Below are 11,418 nucleotides of genomic sequence, written 5' to 3' on the forward strand. Positions count from 1 at the left end.
ACTATCAAGACCAGAGGTTGACGTGATCACCAATAGGAGTGAAAGAGAGAGGAAAGATTACAAACCAAACACGCTTTCTAGTGACTAAAATGTAATTCTAACAAGTTATAATCTTTGTCTCCATGTTTCCTTACTTGCATTGAGTTCTCAGCATCCCCTGTCCTCCAGACCAGAGAACGCAACGACCCTAGGCTCGAAGGGTGCTGTACCCTCTATGTCCCCTCACTGACGGATCCCCAAATGGCTTTTTTGCTTGTTTTTATATTCCCCAAAATTCATTGTCTCTCTCTTCAAGAGGCAGGATGACTTCTTGCTGTTCTTCCCTTCGTGTTGATTTCCCATCCCCCTGCTGATCATTCTGTATAAAGGGCTTCCATTTTTAGGATTCCATAGTGCTTAATTTACATTGAGGACAGGTAGCTAGCTACCTTCCCTCCTGTCTGGGAGAAAACCTGTTTCTCCTTTTGTTTGGGCACAGACTTCAAAACCTGAATATCAGCGAGCCTCCATAATTCCTGCTGCAGCGTTTAATACGTACATTTCACAATGATACTGATCACCAGCGTGGCACCTGCTTGCGTAAGGAACGTTACTCAATACATGTTTATAATACAGTAGTAGTATTTACCATCAGTTGATTCAATCGGACATTCTTTGAGGTTCACCTCTTAGAATTTTTTGTGCATCTCAAAGTAGTGGATAAAAGGAGAACCAGATGCTCTAATTAATGAGGATTTCCAAAGGGTCTCTGCCTGATTCCCTTAAAAAGGGCTACTGAAAAAACTAAAGCTATGTCTTCACTGGCAAAAATTTTGGTTTCTACCATGGGATCACTAACTCTCTAGTGCTGACGTTGCCAAGCTGCCTTGTGGCAAAAACGACACGTGCTGTGTGTCCATTTAGGATTTTACAATGAGGTAACTTTGTGCTGTGTTTCTCATCATTCCCCCACACCTTTTGGGTTAGTGAAGACCAAGCCTAAATCATCATGGTGAGCAAGGCCAAAATATTGTCCTGGATCAGAAACTGGTTGAAGCAGAAAAGCTCATCAATAAAGGGTTAATTTGTGTCCTAGCACAAGTTCAAGTGTGGTTATCATGAGGGTCTATGCTAGGACTGTTTTGTTTAATATACTTACTGATTTGGAAGGGGGAGGTGAGCTGATGATTGCAGTGGTAAAATATACAGATGACGAACCTAAGTAAATGTGCTGCAACCTCATTAGACTCAGCAATTTCAGAGTGACCTAACCAAGGTAGTGAATGGGCAACGGGATGGTGCATAAAGTTCTGTGCTGACAAATGCAAAGTAATGCACACTGGAGGGAATTATGTGAGCTACTCCTACACTAGGCTAGACTCTGAGTTAACTGTAACCACTTTGGACTGGGGATCTCTGTGGACAGCTCCACGGATGCTTTTCCACAATGTGCAGCATCAGTCCAAAAAAAAAAAAAAGGCAAACAAATTATTGGATGTATATGGGATGGGATGAAGAGAACCGAAATTATACAAACCAATAGCCTGCCTTCATTTGGAAAATGGGTGACTAGAACAGATCATAGTAACAGGTACTGCCTTTAAGGTCAGAGGAGGAAGCTTTGGAGGCTAGTTATCCTAGTCCACATGTCCCAGGGAAACGGATGAAGGCTCGAAAAATAATTGAAACAGTCTGGGAGAGAGGAAGATGGTCCTGGGGCATGGTTAGGGCCAGATCCTCAAAGGCATATAGGCATATTCTAAGGCATATTCTAACTTTGATTTCAATGGGAGTTAAGTGTCTACATACTATTTGAGGTTCTGGACCTTACGGTCCAAGCGACCATTGTTCCTCTAAGTACCTGGGACTGCGTAGAGCGGGTGAGGCAAGGGTCCCCTCTTTCCCAGCCAGCACAGACAAGTGTGTGAGGTTATTAGACTCACCTGGGGAGGATCAAGATAGTGGTTGGCTGGAAAGCTGATTCAAAAGGAGGTTCTGAGGCAAGCTAGGAGGAATGCAGTGGAAGGAGTGAGCTGACAGGAGGACTCTGGAAGGATGCAGCCATCAGCAGGCAGGTCGTGGAAACCCTGATCTAAAGGGGGGTGAGCTTCCAGGCTGGAGAGGTTATACTTAAAGGACACGGTCTCAGCAGAAGGGCTGTGGAAACCCTGAACTAAAGGGGAGGGTTTGCAGGTGGGGGAGGACAGTACTTGAACCACACAGTCCTAGGAAGGAGGGCTGTGGAAAGCCTGAACCTGGGGTGGATGAAAGGGGGCTCACTTTGGGACCTACCCTAGGGTGAATACATCACATCCCAAGAGAGGGGGAATATTGTTGTAAAGACTCTAAGTGGGTCATTTCCAGAAACCTGGCAGGGAAATTGAGGCAGGGTGTCTGCAGGGCCATCCCAGGCCATGATGGGGCACTCGGGAGCAACACTCATCTTCAACACCCATCTCAAAACCATGCAGAAACAGGGTGTTCAGGGCTTTTGGGCGGCACTGTGGTAACTATAAATAATATGGGCAATGAGTGATTAGGGGAATGGAAGCACTCTTGTGAAAAGACAGTGCTTACTTTAGAGGTGAGGGGATATGCTGGCGAGGTATGCAAAATGATGACTGGTGTGGAGAAGGTAGATGAGGGACTCTATCACCCTGTCTCAGAAGAAGGGGACATTCAGTGGAACTGAAAGGTGGCAGATTTGAAATGATACCAAGAAACCCTTTCACAAGACGAACAATTAGCTTTTGGAGCTCGCTGTCCCAAAGTATTATTGGGCCAAGAGCTTAGCAGGCTTCAAATGGAGGATCAGCTGTTTATGTAAATAACTACGGTTGTAACTCTGGCTCTCCTTGGGTGTTCTAGAAGGGATGTAATATAACCTCTCCTGTCCCTGCCAACCTCTCCTAGTGGGGGTTTAGGAGGAAGCTTTCCCAGGTTATCCCTTAACTGCCTACTGCAATTTTTGAAACATCTGGTACACGTCACTGCTGGAATTGGGCTAGGTGAGTGGGATCATTAGTCTGGTGTATTGTGGCAACTCTTTTGTTATGTTTGGTCATGTGACAATCATTTCTCCACTAGCTGTGGTTTACAAGAGGTGCATACAGGGTGTGTGCACTGCACTGCACAGCTAGATGTGTAGGGTGAATCTTCGCTGCACAGAGAACTTGGGTGGTCAACACCCAGTTGAGAGCTGCTATACTGGAGTTGCTGTGTTCTCACTGGTGCTGCACTCCCCCAGGTGTGCTGCTGGGGCATCTGAGGGCATAGCTTGTGGTGCTTTGTGTTGCAGTAAGCTGAGTTGTTGTCCTTGGGAAAGATTCATAGAGCTTGTGGGAGAACTTGTCTGTCCTCTTAGGTGCACAGTAGGGCTTGTGGGAGGGTGTGACCGAATGCACCCCTATATTCACATCCTACACACTAGTGTAGTAATCTGTGCAAAATATGCCTTGTGAGGAATCACCTGAAAACTAATAACTCGCTGGCCAATAATGTCCTGATGAAATGTATGAAGCAACATTATCTGTAATGTTATGAATTCCCTCTGTGTGGTATTGGTTGCACAGGTTCAAACCCACATAGCCCTGGTTAGGCAGGAAGGGTTATGCAGGTCTGCCTTAAACAAAGGAGTGTGTGTGTGTGTGTGTGTGTGTGTCTACCTAAATTTACAAACAAGGTCCTTGAGACAGCGAGATAGACAAGGCAAATCCGCATTTAGGTGTACACGGGGAGAAGAAAAAGAGCATGGGGGAACCTTTGCCCCCAGATTCCATGTTGCTTTCTTTCCTGAATAAACTTTGCTTTGAAGGGTAATCCTCAGAAGGATCCACTTTAAAGGGGGACTGGATTATAAAAGTGAGAGGCAAAACCACCCCAGGTATTTCTCTTTCAGTGAAGATGAAGGAATCAGACTTTGGGAGGCATCCTGGCCTGAGAATTTGGTCAGCCCTGTTGCTGGGAACATGTGGTAAGGAATTTACCTTGAACCAAGTCCAGTTTAAGTTTGTTACTAGAAAGCATTTTTATCTTTTTCTCTTGTAATCATTCTGACTCTAATACCTTCTACTTGTACACACTTAAGACCTATCTCTTTGTAGTTAAATGAACTTTGTTTGATTCATTAATCAAAACTAATCCAATGTGGTGTGTAAACTGAATTGTTTCGTAACTGCAATTAAAGTAGCAAGCTGTTGTATATTGACTCCTTTTACAGGGGCACTGGATCTCTAATATCTGCACTGTTCGGGAGAGGGCTGGGCAGTGTAGGACACATTTGTGGGGAATGGGTTGGGGTCACCCTGCAGGTGGTAAGCAAGGAAGCTGGACTGTGGCTGGCAGGTCGTGGTTATACGAAGACGCTCAGAATGTGACCTGCATGCTGGCAGGCTGTATGTGAGTGGTCCAGGTTGGGAACTACAGCAGCAAAGCATTGCAAGGCACCCATGATTGCAGGCCAGGTGGTAACACAACCCCTCACTGGTCTGGACTGCACCCCAGAATGTGATAGAGGGTTTTGGAGGAATATCTGCACTCGAGTGGGTGAACCTACTTCCTCACTGCAAAGTTTACCTCAAGTGAAATGGAACCTGGTCTCTAACTTGCCCTCCACCTGGTGCCTAAAGCACCACCACATTCAGGTGAGGGGAAGGATGGGGGTTTGTGTGGGAAGGATGGGGGTTTAGGCAATACCCAAGTAAGAGCCTGACTTCACATTGCAGTGAAGGCAGACCCCTGAAGCCTGATTTTGGGGGTGGGGGGTGTTCTGAATACCCACAGCTCCCACTGAAGTCAGTGATCACTGGTGGGGCAGGGGGCCATAACATGAGACCCTTGGCGCCCGTCCCCATTAAAATCAATGGTAAAAGCTCTTTCAGCTGATCTTAGCAGAAGCAGGCCTTTAGAACTCGCCCGTTGCAGCCTTTTCTGCCTGACATTTGGTGTAGGCGAGTATGATGGGTTGCCAGGTGTCCCAGTTTCGACTGGAACACCCGGTCAAAAAGGGGCCCTGGCGGCTCTGGTCAGCACCGCTGATTGGACCGCTAAAAGTCCGGTCAGAGGTGCTGCCGGGCTAAGGCAGGCTAGTCCCTACCTGTCCTGGCACCGCGCTGCATCCCAGAAGTGGCCAGCAAGTCCAGCTTTTAGGCAGGAGGGCTGAGGGGCTCTGCATGCTACCCCCGCCCCGAGCACTGGCTCCACACTCCCGTTGGCTGGGAACCGCAGCCAGTGGGAGCTGGGGGGGGGCAGGGTGGTGCCTGTGGGTGAGAGGAGCGCTGACTGGGAGCTGCCCCCAGAAACCTGGAGTCCCCTCCTGCACCCTAAACCCCTGCCTCAACCTGGAGCCCCCTTCTGCACTCGAATCCCTTGACCTCTCCCCCCCAGCCCAGAGCCAGTACCCCCTCCCACACCCCAACCCCCTGCCTAAGCCCACACTCCCCTCCCACATTCCGAGTCCCTTAGTCCCAGCCTGGAGCCCCCTCCTGCACCCCAACTCCCTGCCCCAACCCAGAGCCCCCTCCCACACCCTGAACATCTCATTTCTGGCCCCACGCTGGAGGCCGCACCCCAACCTCCTCCTCCCCCAGCCCAGTGAAAGTGAGTGAGGGTGGGGGAGAGCGAGCCACTGAGGGAGGGGGAATGTAGTGAATGCAGGGCGGGGCCTTGGGAAAGGGGCGGGCCTAGGGTGTTCGGTTTGGTGCAATTAGAAAGTTTGCAATCCTAATGTTACCCAGAGTACCCTGGCCTGTGAGGCCCCTTGCTACCCTATGCCCTGGGTATACAACAACACTAGCCCTTCCCTCTAGGCCTTGCAGGCCCTATTGTCTCTACAGGCTAACTCGGGGTGTCTCCCTGGAGTGTCCAGCCTCTGGTCCCCTGTAGACTCTCTGTATTCACAGATTTACTGCTTCCAAAGAAACAGGACACCCCAGTTTACCAGTTCCACCTCAGGTCACTGCTCTGCAGAACACACAGCACTTGGACGTGTTTATAATAAAATTAGCTTTAAGGTTATTTCTCAGAGAACTGAGATTCAAGTAGAAGTGCTGGAAACAAATGGTTCCATATAAAATTAAATCAACACATGTTCTAGAGTCTGGACTTAATTAACTAGTTCCTCTCATGTCTTGTAGAGTATTGTTTGCTCCAAATCCTTGAGGCTGGCTGTGATCCTCCTTTCATGAGACAAGCCGGCTGTCAGCTTGTCTTCACGGTGTAGGATTCATCGTGTCGCGTGGCACTCCAAGATAGACCAGTACCTTGTCTTTACTCATAAACAGGGCACACCCCCTGCTGTTAGTTTCATCCTGTGAATTGTCTTTTGTGTGGGGTTCCCCCCCCCATATCTTTTGTCTGCGGCTCAATATGCAAGTAAGCATACAGTGTGAGGTATGCAATGCACCAATGACCAGACATGTCTGGTTCCTCCTGCCTCAAAGGAACACGTCACCTCCCAGTGACTTGCCTTAGCTCCAAGAGCTTATGAACATAATTTTAGGTATAGATACATAATGTCTTTAAATATTATCTGTATGTATGTTTTACGATGATGATGATGACCAGTGGGCTTTTGGCTCTAAGTAGAGACTTCACGTGTCACCTTTTTGTGCTATATTCTGCACAGAGCTGACCTAGAGGATTCCAGTAAAATGCTATGCACCCCTTATGGCCTTTAGTACCAATTGTCAGGAGGTCACTGGGTCACAGTGAGTTATGCAGCTGTAGTTGAAAGCTCTCTTGAAGAAGCGTGTGCATGCTACGCTCTTAAGTGCCAGGAGTGGGCCTAACTCTGCACTCATCAGTAGTGTTATCAATGGAGGGCTGCAGGTTTGGGCCCAGAAGTTGTACATCAGCCAACTACTGCATTCTCCTCGTCTACGCATGTGCACATAGGGATCGTGTCACTTTTATTAGCAGTGTTCAGACTGCGCACATGGCTGTCTGACAACTGCTCACCTCATTGAGCAGCTGCCTCCTTGGTTTGTATCATGATCAGGTGACAGCAGTGTCCTCTCTACTCCATCCTCTTGTACTGGGGACACACATGTTTGAATTCTCTTCTATGCACCCACACACGGACGCTTAGCGCCTACACAATATTTATAAAATTTTGTCCTCCGCCATAATAGCTGCAAAGTTATGTGTTAAAGAAGTACCTAAAAGTCCCAGTCAAGCTTGCGCTGCACCCTGTACAGATTTGCAGAGAGACAGTCTCTACGCTGGAGACTTCCTTTGTCTTCTCTAATGTGTAATGACCTCCCTTTTTTAGATGAGGACCTAGGGCAGAAAGATGAAATAAAAGTTTAAGTTGCTCCTAAAATTCATGGCAAAACCAGGAACTGCACTCAGATCTGAGTCCTACGGCAATGCCTTAGCTCCAATCCCCTTTTCCTTCCCTAATCCCAAGGAGCTTATAATAGGATATAAAACTGTAACTTGTCAGCGTTAATAGCCGAATCAGGGATGTCCATTTGCTATCCTCGCTCCAGTCTTGCTTGTGAGAATTAACAATCTGCTCTTTAATAAACCAACTTCATGTCCAATGCTAAAAATATTCTGGTCTGGCATTTGCTCAAGAGATAGACATGGCTGGAATCTGTCACTATGGCTGCAGTGTTGCAGGGCATGGCTTACTGTGCCAGTCTCTAACAGTAGCCATCAGAGATGTTGGGTAGCCCACATATGGCTTATTTTTCGTGAAATAAATATGAGTTCAGTAAATTCTGATTTAAAGTGACATTGACATGTCTGAAAAAAGTTTGGCCACTTTTTTTCATTAGGCCCCCAAGTGCATATTAAGGCACCTATATGTGGCCTGATTTCCCCTCCCCCTCCCCCCAGAGATGCTGAACACCCATTAGCTTCTGTTGAAGTGAATAGCAGTGATAAATAGTAATAATTAGTGACATTTATTTTTGTTACTAAGCATTTTCAGAAACACTTGCATCTCACTTGCGTGGGTTCTATGGGGTTCTCGGCGTCTCTGCAGATCAAGTCACTTGTAGGTGCCTAAACATTGGAGTTTTGGGGGAGGAGGGGACAGACCCAAGTCTTAACATTTTGGCCCATGTATTTTCACAAAGTTAACAATGGGGAAATGAGTTAACTCCTAGATCATTAACACTGAACAACTTCTTCAGGTGCAGTCTACTTCTCACTGAGCACATGGTTCAGACATCCCTTAGGGGAGGATCTATAAATGGAGATTCCTTATGTCCTAATAAGGAGGAGAGGATGGAAGATAATAAAATACAGGTGGGATCTGATGAGAAACAGTCAAATGAAGAAAAGTCCCATTCAATTACATCATGTAATGGCAGGCAGCTAAACTGTGACAAGTTTTTAAAGTGCTTGTATACCAATGCTAGAAGTCTAAATAATAAGATGGGTGATCTAGTGTGCCTTGTATTAAATGACGATATTGATATAATAGGCATCACAGAAACTTGGTGGAATGAGGATAATCAATGGGACATGGTAATACTAGGGTACAAAATATGTTGGAAGGACAAAACAGGTCATGCTGGTGGGGGAGTGACACTATATGTGAAAGAAAGCATAGACTCAAATGAAGCAAATTTCTTAAATGAACCAAACTGTAGCATAGAATTGCTATGGATAGTAATTCCATGCTTGAATAATAAGAATATAGCAGTAGGGATATATTACTGACCACCTGACCAGGATGGTGATGGTGACTGTGAAATGCTCAGGGAAATTAGAGAGGCTATTAACATAAAAAACTCCATAATAATAATAATGGGGGATTTCAACTATCCCCATATTGACTGGGTAAATATCACCTCAGGACGGAATGCAGAGATAATGTTTCTTGATACCTTAAATGACTGCTTCCTGGAGCAGCTAGTCCTGGAAACCACAAGAGGAGAGGCAATTCCTGATTTAGTCCTAAGTGGAGCACAGGATCAGGTCCAAGAGGTGAATATAGCTGGACCACTTGGTAATAGTGACTATAATTTAACATCCCTGTGGCAGGGAAAACACCACAGTGGCCCAACACTGTAGCATTTGATTTCAGAAGGGGAGACTACACAAAAATGAGAAGGTCAGTTAAACAGAAATTAAAAGGTACAGTGCCAAAAGTGAAATGCCTGCAAGCTGCATGGAAACTTTTTAAAGAAACCATAAGAGAGGCTCAACTTAAATGTATACCCCAAATTAAAAAAAACATAGTAAGAGAACCAAAAAAGAGCCACCATGGCTAAACAACTAAGTTAAAGAAGCAATGAGAGGCAAAAAGGCGTCCTTTAAAAAGTGGAAGTTAAATCTTGGTGAGGAAAATAGAAAGGAGCATAAACTGGCAAATGAAGTGTAAAAATATAATTGGGAAGGCCAAAAAAGAATGAAGAACAGCTACTTAAAGACTCAAAAAGTAATAGCAAAAATTTTTAAGTACATTAGAAGCAGGAAGCCTGCTAAACAACCAATGGGGCCACTGGATGATCGAGATGCTAAAGGAGCACTCAAGGACGATAAGGCCATTGCAGAGAAACTAAATGAATTCTTTGCATTGGTCTTCATGGTTGACGATGTGAGGGAAATTCCCAAACCTGAGCCATTCTTTTTAGGTGACAAATCTGAGGAACTGTCCTAGATCGAAGTGTCTTTAGGGGAGATTTTGGAATAAATTGATAAACTAAACAGTAATAAGTCACTAGGACCAGATGGTCTTCACCCAAGAGTTCTGAAGGAACTCAAATGTGAAATTGTAGAACTACTAACTGTCGTCTGTAACCTATCATTTAAATCTGCTTCTGTACCACATGACTGGACGATAGCTAATGTGATGCTAATTTTTAAAAAGGGCTCTAGGCCTGACTTCAGTACCGGGCAAACTGGTTGAAACGATAGTAAAGAACAAAATTATCGGACACCTAGTTGAACATAATTTGTTGGGGGAGAGTCAACGTGGCTTTTGTAAAGGGAAATCATGCCTCACCTATCTACTCGAATTCTTTGAGGGGTGGGGGTCAATGAACAAATGGACAAAGGGGATTCAGTGGATATAGTATATTTAGATTTTCAGAAAACCTTTGACAAGGTCCCTCATCAAAGGCTCTTAAGCAAAGTAAGCAGTCCTGGGATAAGAATGAAGGATCTTTCATGGATTGGTAATTGGCTAAAAGATAGGAAACAAAGAGTAGGAATAAATGGTGAATTTTCAGAATGGAGAGAGGTGAATAGAGGTGTCCCCCAGGGGTCTGTTCTGAGACCAGTTCTATTCAACATATTCATAAATGATCTGGAAAAGGGGGTAAACAGTGAGGTGGTGAAATTTGCAGATGATACAAAACTACTTAAGATAGTTAAGTCCCCGGCAGACTGCAAAGAACTATGAAAAGATCTCTCAGAACTGGGTGACTGGGCAACAAAACGGCAAATGAAATTCAATATTGATAAATGCAAAGTAATGCACGCTGGAAAACATAATCCCAACTATACATATACAATGATGGGGTCTAAATTAGCTGTTACCACTCAGATGGGAGATCTTGGAGTCATTGTGGATAGTTCTCTGAAAGCATCCACTCCACATGCAGCGGTAGTCAAAAAAGTGAACAGAATGTTGGGAATCATTAAGAAAGGGATAGATAATAAGACAGAAAATATCATATTGCTTCTATATAAATCCATGGTACACCCATATCTTGAATACTGCGTGCAGATGTGGTTGCCCCATCTCAAAAAAGTTATATTGGCATTGGAAAAGATTCAGAAAAGGGCAACAAAAATGATTAGGGGTATGGAACGGCTTCCGTATGAGGAGAGATTAATAAGACTGGGACTTTTCATCTTGGAAAAGAGATGGTAAGGGGGGATAAAAATCTATAAAATTGTGACTGGAGAAAGTAAATAAGGAAGTGTTTACTCCTTCTCATAACACAAGAACTAGGGGCCACCAAACGAAATTAATAGGCAGCATGTTTAAAACAAATAAAAGGAAGTATTTCTTCTCACAACGCACAGTCAACCCGTGGAACTCCTTGTCAGAGGATGTTGTGAATGCCAAGACTATAACAGGGTTCAAAAAATAACTAGATAAATTCATGGAGGATCGGTCCATCAATGGCTATTATCCAGGATGGGCAGGGATGGTGTCTCTAGCTTCTGTTTGCCAGAAGCTGGGAATGAGCAACAGGGAATGGATCACTTGATGGTTACCTGTTCTGTTCATTCCCTCTGAAGCATCTGGTATTGGCCATTGTTGGAAGACAGGATGCTGGTCTGACCCTGTATGGCTGTTTTTATGTTCAGGGTACATAGTTTTATTTCCCCATTTTGCAAAGTTTGGACAGTGAAAATAGCCTTTTCCCTTTGCCTTACATCTGGCTGCTTTGTGATGCAGTTATGGGCCGGCTTCTTGCACGGTGCTTGAAGTGCGAGTCTTCGTCAGCAAAGCCTTTTTTACATAATGTT

The sequence above is a fragment of the Dermochelys coriacea genome, chromosome 4 (genome assembly GCF_009764565.3).
Source record: "Dermochelys coriacea isolate rDerCor1 chromosome 4, rDerCor1.pri.v4, whole genome shotgun sequence".
Lineage (NCBI taxonomy): Eukaryota > Metazoa > Chordata > Testudines > Dermochelyidae > Dermochelys > Dermochelys coriacea.